Source organism: Somniosus microcephalus, chromosome 27 (assembly GCF_052327205.1).
Source record: "Somniosus microcephalus isolate GS21.2 chromosome 27, FLI_Smic_1.0, whole genome shotgun sequence".
Taxonomy (NCBI): domain Eukaryota; kingdom Metazoa; phylum Chordata; class Chondrichthyes; order Squaliformes; family Somniosidae; genus Somniosus; species Somniosus microcephalus.
In genome coordinates this window covers 14,616,070-14,642,660 of record NC_141013.1, presented here as the reverse complement: position 1 = coordinate 14,642,660, position 26,591 = coordinate 14,616,070, and the positions used below count along the sequence as shown (strand labels likewise).

General features: G+C 46.1%; 1 pseudogene across 3 annotated transcripts in view; it reads right to left on the bottom strand.

Moving 5' to 3' along the window:
* LOC147099999 (UDP-glucuronosyltransferase 2A2 pseudogene) overlaps window positions 1-26,361 on the bottom strand; it is a 32,035-nt pseudogene extending 5,674 nt beyond the window's left edge. The window contains exons 1-2 of one of the 3 annotated variants that reach the window (XR_015073808.1): window positions 5,888-6,024; window positions 2,330-2,391 (exon numbers count right to left, since the gene is read on the bottom strand). The product of XR_015073808.1 is annotated as a UDP-glucuronosyltransferase 2A2 pseudogene, transcript variant X2 (transcript). Of the gene's footprint in view, window positions 1-2,329; window positions 2,392-5,887; window positions 6,025-26,258 lie in introns of those variants that run through there. The other 2 variants (XR_015073809.1, XR_015073807.1) reach the window with 2 other exon arrangements.
* Between the last annotated feature and the right edge of the window lie 230 nt (window positions 26,362-26,591).

Sequence of the window (26,591 nt, the reverse complement as noted above, 5' to 3'; positions counted from 1 at the left end):
CGCTCCTTAGCAGAGTGCCTGCCGCGGTCACCGATGTTCGTGTTAAGCGGCCGCGCAGTGCTCTGCAGATCCCGCGCAGGGCGCTTGCCAGCTTTCCAATGGAAAAACCATGGGACCCTGATGGAATTTTAACCCACTCCTTCATGGAGTACCTGCCGTGGTCACACCATTTGAAAAGAAACTTTCCGTAGTGGGGCGCATAGCAGCAGGAGTGCTCCTCCGTCCCCCTGAAGAAAAGTCTGGGCACCACAACTAAACTCTGGGCTTCTGCTGCCCTGGTTTAATATAAGAACATAAGAAATAGGAGCAGGAGTAGGCCATTTGGCCCTTCAAGCCATGGTTGATCCACCTCATCTCCACTTTCCTGCACTATCCCCATATCCCTTGATTCCCTTAATATTCAAAAATCTATTGATCTCTGTCTTGAATATACTCAACGACTGAGCCTCCACAGCCCTCTGGGGTAGAGAATTCCAAAGATTCACCACCCTCTGAGTGAAGAAGTTTCTCCTCATCTCAGTCCTAATTGCCGACCCCTTATTCTGAGGTTGTGACCCCTGGTTCTAGGTTCCCCAGCCAGGGGAAACATCCTCCCTGCATCTACCTTGTCAAGCCCTGTAAGAATTTTGTATGTTTCAATGAGATCACCTCTCACTCTTCTAAACTCTAGAGAATATAAGCCCAGTCTACTCAATCTCTCCTGATAGGACAATCCCCCCATCCCAGGAACCAGTTTGGTGAACCTTCGTTGCACTCCCTCTATGGCAAGTATATCCTTCCTTAGGTAAGGAGAACAAAACTGTGCACAATACTCCAGGTGTGGTCTCACCAGGGCCCTATATAATTGCCTTAAGACGTCTTTACTCTTATACTCAAACCCTCTTGTAATAAAGGCGAACATACCATTTGCTTTCCTAATTGCTTGCTGTACCTGCAGTTAACTTTCAGTGATTTGTGTACAAGGACACCCAGATCCCTCTGAACACCAACATTTCCCAATCGCTCTCCATTTAAAAAAAATACTCTGCTTTTCTATTTTTCCTACCAAAGTGGATAACTTCACATTTCTCCACATTATATTCTATTTGCCATGTTCTTGCCCACTCACTTAGCTTGGCTACATCCCCTTGAAGCCTCCTTGCATCCTCATCACAACTTACATTCCCACCCAGCTTTGTATCATCAGTAAACTTGGATATATTACATTTGGTCCCCTCATCCAAATCATTGATGTAGATTGTGAATAGCTGACCCCATTAGTTACAGCCTGCCAACCTGAAAATGACCCGTTTATTCCTACTCTCTGTTTTCTGTCCGTTAACCAATCCTCAATCCATGCTAGTATATTACCCCCAATCCCATGAGCCTTAATTTTGTTTAATAACCTCTTGTGTGGCACCTTATCGAATGCCTTCTGAAAATCCAAATACACCACATCCACTGGTTCCCCCTTATTTATTCTGCTAGTTACAACCTCAAAAAACTCTTAACAGATTTGTCAAACACAAATCCGTGTTGAATTTGCCCAATCCTATTATTTTCTAAGTGCCCTGTTACCACGTCCTTAATAATAGATTCGAGCATTTTCCCTACTACTGATGTCAGGCTAACTGGTCTGCAGTTTCCCTTTTTCTCTCTCCCTCCTTCCTTAAATAGTGGGGTTACATTTGCTACCTTCCAATCCACAGGAACCATTCTAGAATCTATGGAATTTTGGAAAATGACAACTATTGCATCCACTATCTCTATAGCCACCTTTTTCAAAACCCAAGGATGGAGGCCATCAGGTCCAGGGGGTTTATTGGCTTTCAGTCCCATTAATTCCTCCAGTACTATTTTTTTACTAATACTCATTTCATTCATTTTCTCATTCTCACCAGAGCCTTGGTTCACCACTATTTCTAAGTAGTTTTTTGCATCTTCTTCCATGAAGACAGATACAAAGTGCTGGATTTTACCAGCTCCCAACCCGCCTCCAACCCATCTTCCCAGGAGTCAGGTCCCTGACTTGTGCAGGGACCCAACTCCTAGCGGCGGAAAGAAGATTATAGCCACTTAACTGCCTGTTAACAGGCAGTTAAGAAGCTTTTTTCCAACTTTGTGACTTCTGCTGCGGGCTTCCCGACATCGGGGAACCCAGCCAGGGTAAGTGAGGCGTGCTGTGGGTCTGTTGTTATGTTTGAGTATAGATGACAGCTGCAGAAGTGGTGTGAAGGATGCAATGGGACACTGGTGAGTATCAGAGGTAAGGAAATGTTGGGAAAGTCAGTTTTAATGTGTTTAGATTTTTCTGTAGGTGACAAGCTTTGAAGTGTTTGTGTGGCCTCACCTCATTGGGAGAAGTGACAGATCGCTTCTGCATCCTCACCTGCAGCTGCCATCTGTTTTATCCTAAGGAGAGAGTCATTGAAGAGTCTGAGTGCAAGGGCTCACGATGGTACTGATTGTTAGTGTTTGACAGCACCTCGAAGCTATTAAACACTGTCAAATCATCTGTCAAAAATTATGCTCCGTGTGCATTTAAAAGAAACGGCAGATGAAGCGTCATCAACTGACGTCATCTGACACCGGCTTTCCTTTAGTTGGCCGGCAAACCGGCAGGGCTTAACAAGGCCAATCAGGGGAAAATAGCATATGTGTGTCGGACGTCGCTGGGGGTGAGACTAGAACCCAGAAGGCAGCAGTGCCGCCCCCAACTCGTCTCGGTAAGTAAAATCCAGCCCAAAGTATTTTTTAAATTTCGCTGCCATTTCCTTATTCCCCATTATAATTTCTCTTGTCACAGCCTGTAAGGGACCCACATTTGCTTTTGCTAATCTTTTTCTTTTTACATACCTATAGAAGCTTTTACAATCTGTTTTTATGTCTCTTGCTAGTTTACTCTCATATTCTATTTTCCCTTTTTTTAATCAATTTCTTGGTCCTCCTTTGCTGAATTCTAAAATCTTCCCAATCCACAGGCTTACTATTTTTGGCAACATTATAAGCCTCTTCCTTTGATCTAATACTGCCTTTAACTGCTATTGTTAGCCACGGTTGGACAACTTTTCCTGTGGTGTTTTTGTGCCTTAAAGGAATGTATATTTGCTGTAAATTATGTATTAATTCTTTAAATGCTAGCCATTGCTTCTCTACCATCATACCTTTTAATGTAATTTCCCAATCTACCTTAGCCAACTCGCCCCTCATACCTACGTAGTTTGCTTTGTTTAGATTTAAGACCCTAAATTCGGAATTAATTAAATCACTTTCAAACTCAATATAAAATTCTATCATATTACGGTCACTCTTCACTAAAGGCCCCTTTACTACAAGGTTATTAATTAACCCTTTCTCATTGCACAATACTAGATCTAAAATAGCCTGTTCCCTCGTTGGTTCCTCAAAATACTGATCTAGAAAACTACCTTGCATTCATTCCATGAATTCATCCTCCACACTATTACTGCAAATTTGGTTTGCCCAGTCTATATGTAGATTAAAGTCCCCCATGATTACTGTATTACCCTTGTTACATATGCCTCTAATTTCCTGATTTATACTCTGCCCTACATTACAACTACTGTTTGGGGGCCAATAAACAACTCCCACCAATGATTTCTGCCCCTTGCTGTTTCTTAGCTCCACCCAAACTGATTCTTCTTCTTGATTTTTGGAGCTAAGATCCATTCTCTCCACTGTCTTTATCCCATCCTTTATTATCAGGGTTACCCCTCCTCCTTTTCCATTTTGTCTATCTCTTCTAAAAGTTAAGTATCCTAGAATATTTAGTTCCCAACCTTGGCCACTTTGCAACCACATCTCTGTTATAGCTATTTGATCAAACCTGTTCATTTCTATCTGCGCTAGTAATTCACCTATTCTGTTGCGAATGCTTCACGCATTCAGATATACATCCTCGGTTCTGAGGGACTGCCTAAGAAGAAGAAGATTGCCTTTAGCTTTGACTTCTTTATATTTTTCCCTAATGTCACCTTAGTCACTGATGCCTTATACCTTTGTTACTCTCTCTGTCCCTTCCTGACCCATCTGCTTATTTTTACCCAAACATTTACTCTGCTCTAGAGCCTTGACATTTCTCTCACTGCTTTTAAATTTACTCTTTCCTGAATCCTCCCCCCCCCGCCGACCCCCACCCTCCTTCATTAGTTTAAAGCGCTGTCTACTGCCCTAGTTATTTAGTTCACCAGGAAACTGGTCCCAGCCCAGTTAAAGTGGAGCCTGTCCCAAAGGAACAGCTCCCTCTTTCCCCAGTATTGCTGCCAGTGCCCCATGAACTGAAACCCCTTCCTCCCACACCACTCTTTGAGCCACGCATTTAAACCTCTAATCTGTTTGTCCCTATGCCAATTTGCACATGGCTCAGGTAACAATCCAGAGATGATTACATTTGGAGTCCCCACAGGATCTAACCTTGGCCCCCTTCTATTTCTCATTTGTATTCTTCCCCTCAACGACATCATCTGAAGACATGACGTCAGGGTCCACATGTACACTGATAACACCCAGCTCTACCTCACTACCAGCTCTCTCAAACCCTCTACTGCCTCTGTGTTGTCAGACAACTTGTCCGACATGCAGTCTTGGATGAGCCACAATTTCCTTCAATGAAACATTGGGATGACCAAAGGCATTGTCTTTGAGGTTCTGCTTTTTACTTTGGATACTTGCTCCTCAAACTCCCTCAACAGAACCTAATTCCTAGTTTTACCTATGTCGTTGGTTCCTACGTGGACCATGACAACTGGATCCTCCCCCTCCCACTCCAAGTTCTTCTCCAGCCACGAGATGTCTTTAACCCTGGCACCGGACAGGCAACACAACCTTCGGAACTCTCGGTTGCAGCTGCAGAGAACAGTATCTATCCCCCTGACTATACTGTCCCCTACCACAACTATATTCCCTTTCATTCCCCCCACTTGAATGGCCCCCTGCATCATGGTGCCATGGTCAGTTTGCTCATCCATTATACAGGCTTTCCCCTCATCCACACAGGCAGCAACAACCTCATACCTGTTGGACAAGTGCAAAGGCTGAGACTTCTCCAGCAGTACACCTGGGGTCCCTTACCTGCCTGAGTTGCAGTCACACCCTCCTGTCCTTGACCACTAACCAGACCTGCACCACTACCTAACCTAATGGGTGTGACTGCCTCCTGGAGCAAAGTGTCCAGGTAACTCTCCCCATCCCTGCAATGTCTGCACCTCAGACTCCAGCTCACAAACTCTGAGCTGAAGTTCCTCAAGGTGCAGGCACTTACAGCAGACGTGGTTGTCCGGGATCACAATGCTCTCCACAAACTCCGACATGCTGCAGTTGTGGCACACCACCTGCCCTGCCATCCCTATATGACCTTGTTTTATTTAATTAAATTTGTAATTAGGTAACTTAGTTTACAGTGTAGTTTCTTGACTACTTAGTTGATCTAGATTAAGTTATGGGTAATGAAATTACTTATCTACCTGTAACACAAAGCACTACAAGTAGTGCAGGCAAAAAGCAGCAATTCCTTCCCCCTCTTCTCCCAATTACCACCCTTTCCAAATTCCCAAATAAAACACACTGTTCAAGTCCACTCTGTGCTTTGTGCTTGTTTCTCTCTCCATGTATCTGTCTGTCTGCTTGTCTCCCTGTTAAATATTTGTGTGCTTTCTGTTTTCTTGCAATCCTTCTGCCTCTTTTTTCCTCTCTGCCCATTTTTATCTGTCTCTGAGCCACTAAAATTTCTGATTTCCACAAGTACTATATTTGAACAGCAGTTCGTACAAAATCTAAATACATTATCTGCCTCTCTGGTCTCAGGCTGGCTATAGACTGCATCCGAAAGATTAATTTTAACTTGTAGTTTACAAAACCTTTTGTCATTAAATTGTGATCTTTCACTTACTGAAGAAGCACAAATCGAGCGCTGTAGAAAGTCTTGTATTCCAGGTAGCTGAGATTTCAACTAAAGGAGAGTACAGTAATTTAATCCAACTGGTAGGTCCAAACGTGAAGTGAGTTTCTGATTATGTAAAGTTAATCCTCATGCGATCTACTATTCGCATTTCGCAATTATTTTTCTGTTGGCATGGACAACTGATGAATTCATATGGAGTGTTTCTTCTGAGTCATCATTGCCTTTAGAATTAACCCCTTGATTCCGAATTGTTCCATTTTTGTGGAAAGTACCTACGTATATGTTTCTTTCTCTCTCCATGTATCTGTCTGTATGCCTCTCTCCCTGCTAAATATTTGCGTGATTTCTGTTCTCTTGTTTGTCTTTCACTCCTTCTGCCTCCTTTTTCCTCTCTGCCCCTCTTTCTGAGACACTAAAAATAGAAAATTGGAACACACTGGGCAGCCTTGAAACCTTCTGCAAAAGAGATGCCGAGCAGAAGTGGGGTGAAAGTTACAGTTAGTGTGAACATCCACAGTAGGGTTAGCATTACAGTCAGGGCTAGGATGCGGGTTAGTGTTACCTTTGTATTGTGTTAAAATGAGGGTAAGATTTTACAGTTAACTTTACCCTCCACAACAGGGTTAAGGTCAGGGGCAAGATTAATATGAGACTTCCGTCCATTTTTGGGTTCGGGTTTCATCTGCCTCCATGTTCGGATTAAGGTTTTGCTTAAGGTCATTAACAGGATAGTTTCAGGTGCCAGTGGAGATGGAGCTGAATACCTTTGAAGCATCAGTCAAACAGTGAAAACTAAGGCACAGCTGCTACTGTTGCTGATGGCCTCCCTGCTCAGTAGGTTAATTTATTAAGAGCTGATTTTACAGAAATGCTGGCAATCTATTTTTGGGTGGTGGCAGGAGTTCAGGCCAGGACCCAGACTTGGAACCCCAGAAGGGTTCCATCTCAATTGCCCTGAGGTTCTACACCAAGTAGGCCCGGATGGAAACCCATGTGTGGTAAACCACTGTTATAGTTATCACTGTATATTGTTCTCACTGTTCTCACTGTCACATCACTACACGAGGTCGCCTCTTGTCGCACTGTTATACCTGGGCTGACCACCTCCGACTCCGCCCATTACCTGCCCAGGTATAAAGGTAGCTGACTGGCTAGTATTCCTCCCTGTTGGATCGGATCACCCACGAGGGTGGGCTCTGTTATTTAGCCAATAAAAACCTTCAGTTACGTTCTTAACTCGTCGCCTTTTATTGGACTAATTGATAGGCATATCAATTTTATTGGCTAAATTTTAAAGATGTCTGATAATGAACAGCAACAGCAAGGAGCTCACCCAGCAGCACAGCAACAGCAGCCTCCAGACAACGGGCCACACCAGCCGGCTTGGCTGCAAGCCTTGAAACCACCATACCTGGATCTAAACCCACAGGCACCAAACTCAGCCAACGACTTCAAACACTGGCTGGACTGCTTCGAATCGTACCTGGAGGAAGCCGTCGTCCCTCAGAGATCCAAACTAAGAGTCCTGAAAGCCCAAGCGAGCCCGAGAGTATATACACTCATCCAGGACATGACTACGTACGACGACGCCATCAACCTACTGAAACAGCAGTACCGGAGCCCGGTAAACTACATGTACACTAGGCATCTCTTAAGATCTCGCCAGCAACAGCCAGGAGAATCGATAGCTGAATTTTCACGAGCGCTGAGACAACTCGGCAGGAACTGTGACTTTAAAGCGGTGACGGCTACTGCGAACATGGAAGACAATGTCCGCGACGCCTTGGTGAGAGGCCTACGTTCCGACTACACACGGCAAAGACTGCTTGAAGCTAAGGACATAGACCTGGACAAGGCCGAAGCCCTCGCCCTCACCCTAGAGGCCACCCAGCAAGACCAGGAAGCGTTTGCCAGGTACTATTCGCGACCCTGGGACTCGGGCCCGACCCCCACCCCACCACCCTTCACAGCGCTGCCCCCGGGACCTACCTCAGCGTCTGCATCACGGATCCGACCGGGCCCGCTAGCCCCGGTACCGGCCCCGACATCAGGCAACCCCGATCGGGCCGCTGGCTGCTTCTTTTGCGGCCAGGAGAAGCATCCGAGGTCGCGCTGCCCAGCCAAAAACTCGACCTGCAAAACCTGCCTCAAGAAAGGCCACTTCTCCAAGGCCTGCAGAAGCAAATCCTCAGAAGCCAGCAGTGCCTCATGCGAACCCTGGGGGCGGCCATCTTTGTGCGGGGCAGCCGAAGCCTGCAGAGCCTCATGGGAAAACCAGGGGCGGCCATCTTTGTGCGGGGCAGCCGAAGCCTGCAGAGCCTCATGGGAAAACCAGGGGCGGCCATCTTTGTGCGGGGCAGCCGAAGCCTGCAGAGCCTCATGGGAACAGCAGGGGCGGCCATCTTTGTGCGGGGCAAATGATTTAAACAGAGCCTCATGTGAACTACGGGGGCCGCCATCTTCGCCGCCATCTTGTCATGACAACGACGCGCTCATCTACACCCTAGCTTCCGTGACCCTGGATCAAGCCCGCCCGCACCACCTGGCCAGCTCAATGATGGACATCAAAGTCAACGGCCACGCCACGACCTGCCTGTTCGACAGCGGAAGCACGGAGAGCTTCATCCACCCAGACACGGTGAGCCACTACTCCCTCCCCGTCCTGCCAACACGCAGCCGCATCTCGATGGCATCGAGGTCGCACGCCACAGACATCAGCGGCTACTGTGTCGTGACATTGTCGGTTAAAGGGACAGAGTATAAAAATTTTAAACTCCTCGTACTCCCCCAGCTGTGCGCTGCCGTCATACTAGGGCTGGACTTCCAATCCCACCTCCAAAGTGTAACCCTAGCATACGGTGGACCCCTCCCCCCACTCACAGTCGACAACCAGCGAAAGTTAAACCGCCCACCGCGTAACACCTGCAGCCTATCCACCCTCAAGGTACCGCCACCTTCCCTGTTCGCTAACCTCACCCCCGACTGCAAACCTGTCGCTACTAAGAGCAGGCGGTACAGCGCTGGGGACAGAGCCTTCATTAGCTCTGAGGTGCAGCGACTCCTGAAAGAGGGCATTATTGAGGGGAGCAGCAGCCCCTGGCGTGCCCAGGTGGTGGTAGTCAAGACCGGCGACAAAAATCGCCTGGTTATCGACTACAGCCAGACCATAAACAGATACACCCAGCTGGACGCATACCCCCTCCCCCGCATATCGGACATGGTCAATGAGATTGCACAATACCGCGTATTCTCGACCATCGACCTCAAGTCGGCCTACCACCAACTCCCCATCAGCCCGGAGGACAGCCAGTACACCGCCTTCGAGGCGAATGGCCGCCTCTACCAATTCCTTAGGGTCCCCTTTGGTGTCACCAACGGGGTCTCGGTTTTCCAACGGGAGATGGACCGGATGGTTGACCAGAACGGACTACAGGCCACTTTCCCCTATCTCGATAACGTCACCATCTGCGGCCGCAACCGGCAGGACCATGACGTGAATCTGGAGAAATTCCTCCGTACGGCCCAACGGCTGAACCTCACCTACAATAAGGAGAAATGCGTGTTTAACACAGCGCGCCTTGCCATCCTTGGCTGTGTAGTAGAGAACGGAGTCATCGGCCCCGACCCCGAAAGAATGCGCCCCCTCATGGAGCTACCCCTCCCCCACTGTCCAAAAGCACTTAGGAGAACCCTGGGGCTTTTCGCCTACTATGCCCAATGGGTACCCAATTATGCGGACAAAGCCAGACCCCTCCTGAAAACCACATCCTTCCCCCTCACGGAAGAGGCGTGCGCGGCCTTCTCCCTCATTAAGGGAGACATAGCCAAGGCCACAATGCACGCAGTGGATGAGTCAATCCCCTTCCAAGTGGAGAGCGATGCATCCGACTTCGCCCTAGCCGCTACCCTTAACCAGGAGGGTAGGCCGGTAGCCTTCTTCTCAAGGACCCTACAGGGCCCCGAGACCCGACACTCGTCGGTCGAGAAGGAAGCCCAGGCAATTGTGGAGGCAGTACGGCGCTGGAGGCACTACTTGGCAGGCAAATGATTTACCCTCCTCACCGACCAACGCTCGGTTGCCTTCATGTTTAATAACAAGCTGAGGGGCAAGATCAAGAACGACAAAATCTTGAGGTGGAGAATCGAGCTTTCCACCTATGATTATGAGATCTTGTACCGGCCCGGTAAACTGAACGACCCCCCTGATGCTCTTTCACGCATTACATGCGCCAGCGCGCAAAGTGATAGACTTCAGACCCTCCACAATGACCTCTGCCACCCCGGAGTCACCAGACTCTACCATTTCATTAAGGCCCGCAACCTGCCATACTCCATCGAGGAGGTCAGGACCATGACCAGGAACTGCCAGATCTGTGCTGAGTGCAAACCGCACTTCTATAAGCCGGACAGAGCAAGCCTGATCAAGGCCACCCGCCCCTTCGAGCGTCTGAGCATCGACTTCAAGGGGCCCCTACCGTCATCCGACCGTAATGTGTACTTCCTCAACATCGTTGATGAGTACTCCCGTTTCCCCTTTGCCTTCCCCTGCCCAGACATGACCAGTAACACGGTCAGTAAATGCCTGAACAAACTCTTCGCCTTGTTCGGGTTCCCGAACTATATACATAGTGACCGGGGCGCCTCCTTCATGAGCGAGGAACTCCGTCAGTTCCTATTGGAGAGGGGTATTGCAGCAAGCAGGACCACCAGCTACAACCCCCGAGGGAACGGCCAGGTGGAAAGAGAGAACGCGACGGTATGGAAGGCCACCCTCTTAGCCTTAAAGTCTAAGGGCCTCCCAACCTCCCGCTGGCAAGAGGTCCTCCCGATTGCGCTGCACTCCATCCGGTCACTACTTTGCACTGCCATTAACACCACCCCCCATGCTTGAATGTTTGTCTTCCCCAGGAAGTCGACTACGGGAACCACCCTACCAACCTGGCTGACCTCTCCGGGACCCGTCTTGCTGCGAAAGCACGTGAGGGCCCATAAAACGGACCCCCTGGTCGAGAAGGTGAACCTCCTGCACGCCAACCCCCAGTACGCCTATGTGGCTTACCCAGACGGACGGGAGGACACTGTCTCCTTACGAGACCTCGCACCCTCACCCCCCCCTCCCAACCCCCCGAGTCCAGCCGAGGTAGACGGCATGCCGGAACCCCACGAGCCTTTGCCGACTACGCAGACACCAGCTTTAACACCGGATAATGTAACACCGCCGCTGCGACGATCGGAGAGGCTAACGAAGCCTCCGGACAGACTGACATACCAGAGCTGGTAATACACTTCACCCCGCCGGACTCTAATCTAAACAAGGGGTGAATGTGGTAAACCACTGTTATAGTTATCACTGTATATTGTTCTCACTGTCACATCACTACACGAGGTCGCCTCTTGTCGCACTGTTATACCTGGGCTGACCACCTCCGACTCCGCCCATTACCTGCCCAGGTATAAAGGTAGCTGACTGGCTAGTATTCCTCCCTGTTGGATCGGATCACCCACGAGGGTGGGCTCTGTTATTTAGCCAATAAAAACCTTCAGTTACGTTCTTAACTCGTCGCCTTTTATTGGACTAATTGATAGGCATATCACCATGCACACTTGGATTTTGGGGATCACCATGGCTTAGGTTGCACCTACTCCCTATATTTCATCCGTTGCTTTATGGGGAGAAAACTGACGTAGACAAAAGTACATTTTTTGTAGTGGTGGATTTAAACATTCTTAACGGGGGAAGTGAGTTCTGCTGGTCCAAATTTTACTTCCTGGGAGAGGTCTGGAGACAGATCCAACTTCTGAGAAGTTTTGATTTGTGACACATTTTAGTGCAAGTTCCAGTAGTTTGAAAAAATATTGTGATTCAGCATTTGAAGAAAATCATTTATTCAGAAATTTTCTATATATTACGCTTAAAGTCATGGCTATGTCCCAATTGGCTTTATTTTAACACCATTGGAAAGCAATGCTGACAACACCAAGTTAGGGGGCAGAGTAAATACTGTAGCTGGGAGCAGAAAGTTGCAATGGGATATTGATAGATTCAGTGAGAGTGCAAAACTGTGGCAGATGGAGTTCAGTGTAGGGAAATGTGAGGTCATCCACTTTGGAACGAAGAAAGATAGATCAGTGTATTTTCTCTAGTGTGAGAAGCTGGGAACTGTGGAGTGTTATGTTCATAAATAAATAGACATTTTCATTATGAACAGCTAGCTTGAGCTAGTCACTTTATTCAGCCATGTGGACTACTGTACAGCATCCATCTTGACTACTGCCTTGTGGGTGGCCTAGTTCATCGTGGGTAGCCCCACTCTTATATACATACAGCTCCACCTAGTGTACCATTCTAGAATGATATGTTACTGACCATTACATCCCCCTTTCTTTGAGGTTAAACAAAAGCAATATCAGTCAATCATAATGACATAAATATCTTCACAACGGTCAATACATTTTCAATATAGTTTTCTTTGTACTCAGAGATTAAGTCTATCAGGCTTTTTTACTTCACGTGTGGATCTTCTCAGCACAGGTAAGTCTGATGTGTTTTCATGAGCCTGTATGTGTGTTTATGTTAGATTGTTCTGGTGATGAGTGACAAGATTCAGTTGCGGCATTGTCATCGATTTGCTCTTCGATAGTTTCTTGTGTTTTCAGGAGGGAACGGCGGTTCCTCCTGAGAATCTGTCCTTCCTCAGTTCTAACAGTGTATGACCTTGGTCCTACTTCCTCAAGAACTGTAGCTTTCCTGTTCCATGCATCTGGATCCTCAATCCTGACAACATCATCCCTTGTCAATGGTTTCAGAGTTTTGGATGACTTGTCATAGTATGATTTCTGTTTCAGCTTTAACAGTTGAAGTCTCTGTCTCAGTTCCTTACTCTGCTTTTCTTTTGCACAGCAGGTTAGCATGGTGCGCAACTTGCGACTAATTAGGAGTTCAGCAGGTGAAGAACCAGGGTCTAAAGAGGAGGCTCGGTAGCTCAGCAGGGCGAGATAAGGATCAGACTTGCTTTCTGTTGCTTTCTTCAGTAGCTGTTTGAGAACTTGAACACCTTTCTCTGCCTTACCATTTGACTGAGCATACAGAGGACTGAATGTGATGTGCTGAAAGTCATAATGTGCTGCAAACTGTTGCCACTCCTTACAGTTGAAGCACGGTCCATTGTCGCTAACAGCAATCCTGGGAATTCCATGTCTGGCGAAGATGGATTTAACATGCATTATGACACTGCTTACTGATGTGCTTGAGAGCAGCACCATCTCAGGATAGTTAGAATAGTAGTCAATCACTAATAGATAGTCTTTACCATTCAAATGGAAAAGGTCCATACCAACCTTTTGCCATGGTGCTGTTGGTAAGTCAGCTACTATCATTGGTTCCTTTGCTTGTTTGTTTTGGGGTTTTTGACATGTCTCACATTTGCCTATCATGTTCTCAATGTCCTTATTTATGCCAGGCCAATAAACAGTGTCTCTTTTGCATTTTTCAATTCCGAGGTGTCCGTCATGAATCCTTTTGAGCATGTCTTGATGTAGAGCCTGTGGAATGACTATTCTGTTCTGTTTTAGTAATAGTCCACTTGCGACACTCCACTCTGACCTAATGTGAAAGTACTTTGGACAGGAACCTTTTGGCCAACCATGATGAATGTTCTCTACTGTTTGTAACACTGTATCTTTTACTGTTTCTTCTGCTATTTGCTTTGATTTTGTGTCTGACACGGGCAGCGCAGCAGTGACCATACTCACATGAACATCCATGTCTTCTTCAGTAGAGCTCACATGACTCATTGTGGGTGCTCGGGATAGTGCATTTGCTAACACTATGTATTTGCCTGGTGTGTAGATCAGTTCAAAGTCATATCTTTGCAGCTTCATCATGAGTTGTTGAATCCTTGGAGACATCTCATTCAGATATTTTTTAATGATGGCAACCAGTGGGCAGTGGTCTGTCTCAACTGTGAAGGTGGGAAGTCCATATATGTAGCCATGGAACTTTTCTAGTCCAACTACCAAGCCTAGACATTCCTTTTCAATCTGGGCGTATCGACACTCAGAATCAGTCATAGACCTGGAGGCATAGGCAACAGGCTTCCAATCTTCACCCTCTGCTTGTAGCAAGACCGTGCCTAGGCCATCTTTTGATGCATCTGTTGACACTTTGATTCTCTTTGTTGGGTCAAAGAAGGTGAGTACAGGTGTGGTTGTCAGCACTGTTTTGAGATTCATCCACTCTTGTTCATGTCTTTCTGTCCATGCGAACTCATTTGTTTTATGTAGCAGGTCTCGCAGACAGACTGTCTTGGCTGACAAGTTAGGAACATAAGAACATAAAAAATAGGAGCAGGAGTAGGCCATACGGCCCCTCGGGCCTGCTCCACCATTCAATAGGGTCATGGCTGATCTGAACCTAGACTCACGTCCACTTCCCTGCCCTCTCCCCGTAACCCCTAATTCCCTTATCTGCTAGGAAAATGTCTATCTCCATTTTAAATTTATTTAATGTTGCAGCTTCCACAGCTCTCTGGGGTAGCAAATTCCATAGATTTACTACACTCTGAGTGAAGAAGTTTCTCCTCGTCTCAGTTTTGAAAGGGCAGCCCCTTATTCTAAGATTATGCCCCCTAGTTCTAATCTCACCCATCAGTGGAAACATCCTCACCGCATCCACCCGATCAAGCCCCCTCACAATCTTATATGTTTTGATAAGATCGCCTCTCATTCTTCTGAACTCCAATGAGTAGAGTCCCAACCTACTCAACCTTTCCTCATACGTCAACCCCCTCATCTCTGGAATCAACCGAGTGAACCTTCTCTGAACCGCCTCGAGAGCAAGTATATCTTTTCTTAAATATGGAAACCAAAACTGCACGCAGTATTCCAGGTGTGGCCTCACCAATACCCTGTATAACTGCAGCAAGACTTCCCTGTTTTTATACTCCATCCCCCTTGCAATAAAAGCCAAGATTCCATTGGCCTTCCTGATCACCTGCTGCACCTGCATACTAACTTTTTGTGTTTCATGCACCAGGACCCCCAGATCCCTTTGTACTGTAGCACTTTGCAGTTTCTCTCCATTTAGATAATAACTTGCTCTTTGATTTTTTTCTGCCAAAGTGCATAACCTCACACTTTCCAACATTATATTGCATCTGCCAAATCTCTGCCCACTCACTTAGCCTGTCTATGTCCTTTTGCAGGTTTTTTATGTCCTCCTCACTCACTGCTTTCCCTCCCATCTTTGTATCGTCGGCAAACTTGGATATGTTGCACTCGGTTCCTTCCTCCAAATCGTTAATATAGATTGTAAAGAGTTGGGATCCTAGCACTGACCCCTGCAGAACACCACTAGTTACTGATTGCCAGCCCGAGAACGAACCATTTATCCCAACTCTTTGTTTTCTGTTAGATAGCCAATCTTCCACCCATGCCAGTATATTACCCCCAATCCCGTGATTTTTTATCTTGATCAGTAATCTTTTGTGTGGAACCTTGTCAAATGCCTTTTGTAAGTCCAAATACACTACATCCACTGGTTCCCCTTTATCCACCCTGTATGTTACATCCTCAAAGAATTCGAGCAAATTTGTCAAACATGACTTCCCCTTCGTAAAACCATGCTGACTCTGTCCTATTAAATTATGTTTATCCAAATGCTCTGTTACTGTATCCTTAATAATGGACTCCAACATTTTGCCAACCACAGATGTTAGGCTAATTGGTCTATAGTTTCCAGCTCTTTGTCTACTTCCCTTCTTAAATAAGGATGTTACATTAGCAGTTTGCCAATCTGCCAGGACCTTTCCTGAGTCCAGGGAGTTCTGGAAAATGATCACCAATGCATCCACAATCCCTACCGCCATTTCTCTCAAGACCCTAGGATGTAGGCCATCATGTCCAGGGGATTTATCCGCCTTTAGTCCCATTATTTTACTGAGTACCATCTCCTTAGTGATTTTAATCATGTTTAGCTCTCCCCCCCCCCCCCCCCCACCATTGCCCCCTGTTTGTCCAGTGTTGGGATATTTTTAGTGTCCTCTACTGTAAAGACTGATACAAAATATTTGTTCAGCGTCTTTGCCATCTCCATGTTCCCCACCACTAATTTCCCAGTCCCATCCTCTAAGGGACCAACGTTCACTTTAAGCCACCCTTTTTCTTTTTATATAGCTGTAGAAACTCTTGCTATCTGTTTTTATATTTTTTGCTAGTTTACTTTCATAATCTATCTTCCCTTTCTTAATTAATCTTTTAGTTATTGTTTGCTGGCTTTTAAATGCTTCCCAATCTTCTATCCTCCCACTAGATTTGGCTAATTTATATGCCCTTGTTTTCAGTCGAATACTATCCTTTATTACTTTACTAAGCCACGGATGGCTGTCTTTTCTTTTACTCCCCTTTTTCCTCAGTGGAATATATTTATCTTGAAAGATGTGAAATATCTCCTTGAATGTAGACCACTGCTCTTGTACCGTCTTACACTTTAACCTGTTTTCCCAGTCCACGTTAGTCAATTCTACTCTCATACCTTCATAGTCTCCTTTATTTAAGCTTAATACGCTGGTTTGAGATCCAACTCTCTCACCCTCAAACTGAATTTGGAATTCAACCATATTATGGTCACTCATTCCAAGGGGATCCTTTACTAGGACATTTTTATTAATCCTGTCTCATTACACAGGACCAGATCTAAGATTGCCTGCCCCTTGGTTGGTTCAGTTACATACTGCTCAAGGAACCCGTCCCTAATACACTCTATGAACTCTTCCTCAATGCTGCCATGCCCAATTTGATTAGTCCAGTCAATATGAAAGTTAAAATCCCCCATGATTATAGCTGTTCCCTTATTACAAGCCCCAACTATTTCCTGATTTATACTCAGACCAACAGAGTTGCAACTGTTAGGAGGCCTATAGACTACGCCCACTAGTGACTTTTTCCCCTTATTATTCCTTATCTCCACCCAAACTGTTTCACTATCCTGATCCTTTGACCCAATATCATTTCTGACTATTGCAGTGATTCCATCCTTGATTAACATAGCAACCCCACCTCCCTTTCCTTCCTGTCTGTCCTTCCTAATTGTCAAACACCCTTGTATGTTTAGTTCCCAGTCATGATTATCTTGCAGCCATGTTTCCGTAATGGCCACCAGATCATACCCATGTGTAATTATTTGCACCGTCAACTCGTCAATTTTGTTACGAATGCTGCGTGCATTCAGATAAAGAACTTTCAAATATGTTTTCTGACAATTTATTCCTGCTTTTACCCCTTTTACGACTTTACCTTTATCATTATACATTCTGTCCCTTCCTGACATGCTCTGGTTTTTAATTCCCCCACTGCTACCTTGCTCTTTTGCCTTCTCCGCTGTCATTTTTATTTTTTGCTCTCTTAAAACCTCCCCCCCCACTAATTAGTTTAAAGCCCTCTCTACAGCCCTAGTTATTCGATTCACCAGGATTCTAGTCCCAGCACTGGCCAAGTGAAGTCCGTCCCAACGGAACAGCTCTCGCCTGTCCCAGTACTGATGCCAGTGTCCCAGGAAGCAAAACCCATTTCTCCCACACCAGTCTTTGAGCCACGCATTTAACTCTCTAATTTTATTTACCCTAGCCAAATTTGCATGTGGCTCAGGTAGTAATCCAGAGATTATATATATATGAACTTTCCAATGAAGTTTATCATCCCCATGATGCGTAGCACTCCTTTTTTGTCAGTGGGTCGGGGCATTTTGAGTATGGCGTTTACTTTTTCCATATCTGGCTCTATTCCTTTACCAGATAGATTATCTCCTAGGAAAGTGGCTTCCTGGATGCCAAACTGACACTTGGCTTTGTTGAGCTTCAGTCCATTCCGGCATATGCTCTGTAGCACTTTAGTCAGTCTCTCATTGTGTTTTTTCAGTGTGGAGCCCCAGATGATGATGTCATCAACATAGACCCGAACTCCTTCCAGACCTTCAATTATGTGTTCCATCGCTCTATGAAAGATTTCAGATGCAGATATTATCCCGAAAGGCATTCTGAGGAAACAATACCTGCCAAATGGTGTGTTGAAGGTACAGTATTTGGTGCTCTCTTCATCCAGTTTTAGTTGTCAAAATCCTTGTGAGGTATCGAGCTTTGTGAAGTATCTGGCACCTGACATTTCACTGGTGATTTCTTCTCGCTTGGGAATCTGGTAGTGTTCACATTTTATGTTTGCATTTAAGTCCTTTGGATCCATGCATACTCTTAGATCATTGTTCTTTTTCTTTACACATACCATGGAGTTAACCCAGTCTGTTGGCTCCTCGACTTTCCTGATGACTCCTAGTGTGGTCATTCTGTCAGTTCTTTCTTGAGCCGGTCATGCAGGGGTGCTGGAACTCTCTGTGGAGCATGTACCACTGGCTGAGCATCCTCCTTTAGCTGGATCTTGTAAGTGAATGGTAGAACTCCAAATCCTTTGAACACATCCTGGAAGTTACTCATTACAGAATCCACCGAGTCACCTGGTCTGCTTATGGCACAGTTTATACGGTAGACTCTCTTGACCAGTTCTAAGTCTTCACAAGCTTTGTCACCTAGTAGTGAATCAAGTCCTTCAGCCACAACAGAAAACATGAGATGATGCACTTTGTCTTTGACTGTCACTTTAAGTCTGCATACACCTAAGCTGTCTATTTTCTGTCCATTATAGTTCTTCGGTAGTACTGACGTTTTCTGTATTTTGGGCTTTTCTTTCATATTTTTAATATCACTCATACTGATTAAGTTTGCTTTTGCCCCAGTGTCTAGTTTCAATGTAACTAATGCTCCATTTACCTACAGTGGCATCATCCATTTGTCCTCTTTTACTGCATTAACTTTATGTTCAGCATTGTCCATTCCTGAGGGCTGCACATTTTCTGTATCCTTTTCGATATTGTCACATGACACCATTCCTACAAAAAATGTGCCTCTTAAATCAGTGTCCTCAATCACATTGACTTGTTGCCCTTTCTTTGTTTTTACTTTTGAAAAGCATTGTTTGGCAAAGTGATTCTTTCCATTACATTTTGTGCACATTTTCCCAAACGCTGGGCAATGTCGTGACTGGTGTTTGTAACCATAGCGTTTACAATTAAAAATTCCATCCTCCGATTGCTTTGCATTTCTGTTTTGCCCACGTTTCTTCCCCTTGTAGGACACAGCACCGACAGCAGCACTATCACTTACTATGATCGCACCACTATTAATTTCACTGAAAGTCTTCGCGTGCTTTTGAGCTAGCTCACTGGCATGGCGTATTTTCACAGCATCCTCCAATGTTAGTTCGGTTTCTCTCAACAAACGTTCCCTGACCTTTTTATCATGAATACCAAACACAATCTGGTCACGAATCATAGATGATTTCAGTCCAGAGAAATTACATGTCTGTGCTTTCAGTTTTAGATCGGTCACAAAGCTATCGAAAGTCTCATGTTGCTGCTGTGTTTGTGAACGGAACATGTACCTCTCATAGGTCTCGTTCTTTTTGGGAGAACAATGTGTATCAAATTTCTTTAGCACATCATCCATTTTTTCTCTGTTCTCCTCTTGATCAAATACAAACGTATTAAATACCTCTATCGCCTGTGGGCCTGCAACTGTAAGCAGCAACACTATTTTCCTTGCGTCTGGCATCGTACCAAACCCGATGGCAGCAATGTAGAGTTCGAATTGTTGTTTGAAAGTCCGCCAATTGCAGTCAACATTCCCCGTGAGTTTCAAACCATCCGGTGGCTTCAAATTCTCCATGTCGCGTTTCACAATATTCAACAGATTTTACCAATCCTGGTGCCATGTTATTATGTTCATAAATAAATAAACATTTTCATTATGAATAGCTAGCTTGAGCTAGTCACTTTATTCAGCCATGTGGACTAGTGTACAGCATCCATCTTGACTACTGCCTTGTGGGTAGCCTAGTGCATCGTGGGTAGCCCCACTCTTATATACATACAGCTCCACCTAGTGTACCATTCTAGAATGACATGTTACTGATCATTACATGGAGGAGCAGAGATTTAGGGGACCAAGTACAGAAGTAACTGAAGGCTAGTTTTCAAATTGGCTCCTGGGCTGGCAGCTCCCGAGCGAACTCCTTTGCTGTGCAACTCTACCCTTGGCCATCCTTTGCCCTTTCTCCCCCAATCCCCTCTCTTCCACTGTTTAAGTTCTCCTGGCTCTAATAGTGGGTGCATTTTAGCCCTAACTACAACTTCAAGATGCAAGTTTAAAATTACCTGGGCCCACTGCCCATCCCCCGACCATGCCTGTTCTTTGTTTTCATCAGTGAGCACTGGATCTTTGCTCAAGTTTTGCGTCCAACTTCTTGGACTTCTCTGCCATCAAGCCTACGATACTCCACTGGACTTCATTGTAAGACTCAGCTGCTGTGACACTGAGTTTCTTTAGCCTACAGCCCATCCCCCACCGCTGCTGTTACCTGCTGAGCTTATGACAGTCCGACTGGTTTTTCAGCTTTATTTTGCTACATTGTGGCATCAGGCCAGAAATTCAATCTCCTGCCGTGAAGTCCATTTCTTCAACGCTTCTGGATCCTATAATGACCTCTAACTTTGTCACTGTTTCTCTGCTCCGCGACTGATTCTGCACACCTCCTGGCTCTTTATTTCCACAGAAATACCTCCAGCAGTGCATCTCAGTGTCATAGAATCATAGAATGGTTACAGCACAGAAGGAGGCCATTCGGCCCATCGAGCCCGTGCCGGCTCTCTGCAAGAACACCTCAGCTATTCCAGTTCCCCTGCCCTTTCCCCATAGCCCTGCAAATTTTTTTCCTTCAGGTATTTATCCAATTCCCTTTTGAAAGCATTGATTGAGTCTGCCTCCACCACCCAATCAGGCAGTGCATTCGTCATGTCGCCTTTGGTTCTTTTGTCAATCACCTTAAATCTGTGTCCTCTGGTTCTCGACACTTCCACCAATGGGACCAGTTTCTCTCTATCTACTCAGTCTAGACTTCATGATTTTGAACATGTTATGTATTGTGTGTTTTCCTCCCACCTGTGGTGGCGCTGTCACAGGAGATAAATGGTTGGGTGTTCTCTTGGTTAAGTCTAGCTCTCTTTGTTCGGAACTTGCCAGAACTTCCTTTCCTTCCAATAAAGCACTTCATGTTTGAATCTCTGAGTTCTGAGTCCTAAATTGTGTCTAGGTAGAAAGGTACCGACACAACAAGTGGCAACAAGGAGCGGATAAATCTGCGTACGTTACGGGTGCAGTGAGTAAACAGAAAATGTAATTTGAAACGTGAGATGGCTACTATATTAGGAAACATCGGTGATTTTGATGAAAATGTGGAGCAATGGAGCGCATATACGAAAGGTTTTGACTATTTTGTATTGGCGAATGCGGTGGCAAATGAAAAGGTCGTGCCTACCTTTTTGAGTGTAATCGGGCTGAAGACTTTAAATTTACTTCGCAGCCTTGTGCAGCCAGATAAGCCAGGAACTAAAACATATAAGCAACTAGTGGAAATTCTTGGAGCACATTTTTCACCAAAACCTCTGGTTATTGCTGAGAGATTTAGATTTCACAAACGGAATCAAGAGGAGGGGGAATCAGTGCCGATGTTTATTGCTGCTTTAAAAAGGTTGTCGGAACACTGCCAGTTCAAGGAGGTGCTGAATGACACCGTTAGAGACAGACTTGTGTGTGGTCTGCAAAATGCAGCCACACTGAAGCGCCTTCTTACTGAGGACAACCTTACTCTTGAAAAGGCCATTGAAGTTAGTGTCTCCATGGAGATGGTGGAAAAGGAGGCTCACCAGTTGAGTTCAACAGGGAGAGTTCACAAGGTGTCGTCTGAGCCTAAAGGTGCGCGGAACGGCACATGTTACCGTTGTGGGAAAACGGGCCATCACGCTAATGACTGCTGGTGTACGGAGCTGGAATGCCGAAATTGTGGCAAAAAGGGTCACTTTGAACGCGCCTGTAGAGGTTAAAAAAAGAACAGACAGAGCTGGGAAGCATGGAAGCAAAATGTCTGTATTTGAACAAGAGAGGAAAAAGAGTTTTCATTCAGTGCAGTATGATGGAACAAGCAAAACAGAGGGGAGCGACACCTCTGAGGAGGAAGAGGTGCATATACTGACGGTTGCAGGTGGTTCAAATGGCTACTGGGTGTCACCACTGGTGGAGGAACAATCAGTGCGGATGGAGGTGGACACAGGCGCGGCTGTGTCCCTTGTTTCAGACACTGTCTACAACAAAATGCTAAAGCATCTTACCCTTCAGCCAACAAACATTGTGCTAAAGACGTATACCGGCGAACCTGTGGCCATGAGAGGCGTCATTGAGGTGACAGTTAAATTGAACGGATAGACTGCAAAACTGCCACTATATGTGGTAAAGGGAAATTACCCATCGCTACTGGGACGTGCGTGGCTACAGAAAATCACGCTGGACTGGCCTGCAGTCCGCATGATGTCAAAAGGGGAGTCAGGTCTGACTGCAGTGTTAAACAAACATGCAGAACTCTTCAATGGGGAACTTGGGAGCATGAAAAAGATCAGCGTGAGACTGGACATTAAACCTGACAGCAAGCCGAAGTTTCACAAAGCTCGACCTGTACCCTATGCAATCAGGCCAAAAGTTGAGGCTAACTTGGAGGCCTTAGTCGAGAATGGAGTCCTGGAGCCTGTGAGCGTGAGCAAATGGGCCACACCCATTGTTCCTGTCCTGAAAAAGGATGGATCTGTTCAAATCTGCGGGGATTTTAAAGTGACTATTAACCCGGTGCTGTCTGTGGAACAGTACCCTCTTCCCCTCATTGATGATCTTTTTACGGGCCTGGCCGGAGGGCAAAAGTTCAACAAAATAGACTTATGCCAGGCTTATCTACAAATGCATGTCGATGACAAATCAAAGGAGCTGCTGACAATTGTGACACACAAGGGGCTATACAGGTACTGCCGCCTTCCGTTTGGAATTACGTCGGCCCCTGCTCTATTCCAAAGGGCAATGGATCAGATTTTGAGTGGACTGCCAGGAGTCCAGTGCTACCTGGACGACATCCTTGTCACTGGGACAAATGAGGAGGATCATCTTCTGAACTTGGATGCGACACTACAACGACTGAAAGAGTACGGACTCAGAGTTCGTAAAGACAAATGTGAATTCTTTCAGTCTTCAGTTGAGTACCTGGGGCATGTGATTGACGCTACTGGCCTGCATAAGGCGCCACCAAAGGTCAAGGCGATCGTGGAGGCCCCAGCACCCCAGAATGTGAGCCAGTTACGTTCATTTCTGGGGCTACTTAACTACGATGGGAAATTTATTCCAGACTTAGCAACTGATGTAACAGCTTCAGCAATGTTGCTATGTCAAGGCAAAACATGGAAATGGACTGAACTGTGCAATGAAGCTTTCGCCCAAGCAAAGAAAGCATTGCTGAATTCGGAGGTCCTGACACACTTCGACCCAAAGCTACCCGTGCAGCTAGCATGTGATGCATCACCATATGGTGTGGGAGCAGTCATATCCCACATCATGCCTTCAGGTGAAGAGAAACCTATCGCCTTCGCATCACGCACCTTGAACAAGGCCGAGAGTAACTATGCGCAGATCGAGCGCGAGGCCTTGGGAATCGTTTTTGGAATTCGAAAATTTCATCAGTACCTGTTTGGGAGAAGGTTCACACTCCTGACAGACCACCATCCATTGACTTCAATCTTCGGGCCCCTCACCGGAATTCCGTCTCTCACTGCAAGCAGGATGCAAAGGTGGGCTTTACTGTTGTCAGGACACACATACAACATCAAATATCGCAAATCAGACTTGCATGGCAACCCAGACGGTCTCTTGAGGCTACCCTTGCCTGTTACTCCCCCAGAGCCTCGTCAGATAGACATCTTCTACTTTAGACAAGTGGAGGGAGCACCTGTCACTGCATTTCAGGTGCGAAGGTACACCCGCAACGATCCAGTCCTGCCTGAGGTAATGGACGATGTCATTCGAGGGAGAGTGATAGGAGATTCTCCTAGTTTGAAACCTTATGTTTCAAAAAGAAATGAGCTCTCCGTCCAGGCAGGTTGTCTTCTTTGGGGACGCCGTGTCATCATTCCGCCACCTCTGAGGGAACCTATACTGCAACAACTTCATACAGGCCACAGTGGGATGGTTCGGATGAAGGAAATGGCAAGAAGCTACTTCTGGTGGCCAGGTCTCGATGGGAATATTGAGGAGAAAGCCAAAACATGTTCCCCATGTCAAAGGGTCCGGAATGTTCCACAGCTGGCAACCCTACACCCCTGGGATTGGCCTGCAGAAGTGTGGCAGCGAGTACATGTGGACTTCGCCGGTCCTTTCGAAGAGAAGATGTTTATGGTGGTTGTGGATGCTCGTAGCAAGTGGCCGGAGGTCGCTGTGATGAGGTCTACCACGGCAGAGAAAACAATTGAGAAACTTGGTGAGATGTTCAGCCGTTATGGCTCACCGGAACAACTTGTAAGTGACAATGGTCCACAATTTGTATCACAGGAGTTTGCAACCTTCCTGCATGTGAATGGTGTCCAACGCATCAGGTCTGCGCCCTATCATCCCTCTACTAACGGCCAGGCAGAAAGGTTCGTGCAAACTTTGAAGCACGCCTTGAAGGCTTCGCAAGGTCAGGGCTCAATCCACCAACGTCTGAAAAGCTTCCTGTTCACAGAATCACAGAATCACAGAAACCCCACAGTGCAGATAGAGGCCATTTCGGCCCATCGAGCCTGCACTGACACATATCCCACCCAATCCCCATAACCCCTACACCAACACATATCCCACCCTATCCCCGTAACCCCACGTATATTTAATCCCCCCTAACACTAAGGGTCAATTTATCATAGCCAATCAACCTAACCCGCACATCTTTGGACTGTAGGCTTGTCCTACAGGAACGAGCCGCATGCCACAACCAAAACTTCCCCCGCTTCGCTCATGATGAAGAGGCAGTTGCGGACAAGTTTTGACTTAATCAAACCTCCAAGGGCAGAGCAGGTTGTCCATCGTCAACAACAAGCTCAAGTTGAAAAGAGAGAGAAAAGAGCCAAGGAGAGACAGTTTCATCCGGGAGAGCACGTCCTAGCTCGAAACTACAACACTCGACCGAAATGGGTTCCTGCTACGGTGCTCGCGCAGACGGGCCCTGTGTCTTACACGGTTGAGACTGCTGAGGACATCGTCTGGAGAAGACACACAGATCAACTGTTGCTAGGAGCAGAGACAGCCACAGAGGCTCCAACGGCTGGTTGGCCTGAACTGTTTCCGGATGATACCGCAAACCAGCATCCTTTGCCACAGTGCTCTTCTCCAACACAGGAAGTCAAAGAGACTGTTCCACCTGTGCAAACTCCTGACTTTCAACTGACACAGGCACCTTCTCCATCCAGGCCTGTGTCAATGCCTACTGCTGTGGAAGCCAGCGATGACCGCCGGTATCCTGTCAGAGAGCGGCGGTCTCCAAGACGCTTGGATCTGTAGGCTTAGTGACTTACCCACAAGACTGGGGCAGAATAAACCCCAGGGTAAAGTCAGGGTTTGAGGCAGTCTACCTCTACCTTAGGTTAGTTGAGTGTATCGAAAGTAACTTACCTATTGAGGAATAATGTGGACCTTCCATTTAAGAGGGGAGGAAATGTTATGTATTGTGTGTTCTCCTCCCACCTGTGGTGGCGCTGTCACAGGAGATAAATGTTTGGGTGTTCTCTTGGTTACGTCTAGCTCTCTTTGTTCGGAACTTGCCAGAACTTCCTTTCCTTCCAATAAAGCACTTCATGTTTGAATCTCTGAGTTCTGAGTCCTAAATTGTGTCTAGGTAGAAAGGTACCGACAGAACAGAACACGGCTATCAAATCTCCTCTCAAGCTTCTCTGCTTTAAGGAGAACAACCCCTGCTTCTCCAGTCTATCCACGTAACTGAAGTCCCTGATCCCTGGAACCATTCTCGTAAATCTTTCCTGCACCCTCTCTAAGGCCTTCACATCCTTCCTAAAGTACGGTGTCCAGAATTGGACACAATACTCCAGTTGAGGATTTTGTGATTGTTTCTCTCTCCATGTATTTGTCTGTCTGCTTGTCTCCCTGTTAAATATTTGCATGCTTTCTGTTTTCTTGCAATCCTTCTGCCTCCTTTTCCCTCTCTGCCCATTTTTATGTGTCTCTGAGCCACTAAAATTTCTGATTTCAACAAGTACTATTTTTAAACAGCAGTTCGTACAAAATCTAAATGCATTATCTGCCTGTCTGGTCTCAGGCTGGCTATTGAATGGATCCTAATGATTAACTTTAACTTGTAGTTTACAAAATTCTTTGTCATGAAATTGTGATCTTTCACTTACTGAAGCAGCACAAATCGAGCGCTGTAGAAAGTCTTGTATTCCAGGTAGCTCAGATTTCAACTGAAGGAAAGAGTACAGTAATTTAATCCAACTGGTAGGTCCAAAGTCGAAGTGAGTTTCTGATTGTGTAAAGTTAATCCTCATGCGATCTATTATTCGTGTTTCGCAATTATCTTTCTGTTGGCATGGACAACTGATGAATTCATATGGAGTGTTTCTTCTGCGTCATCATTGCCTTTAGCAATAACCCCTTGATTCCAAATTGTTCCATTTTTGTGGAAAGTACCTACGTACGTGTTTGTTTCTCTCTCCATGTATGTGTATGTCTGCCTC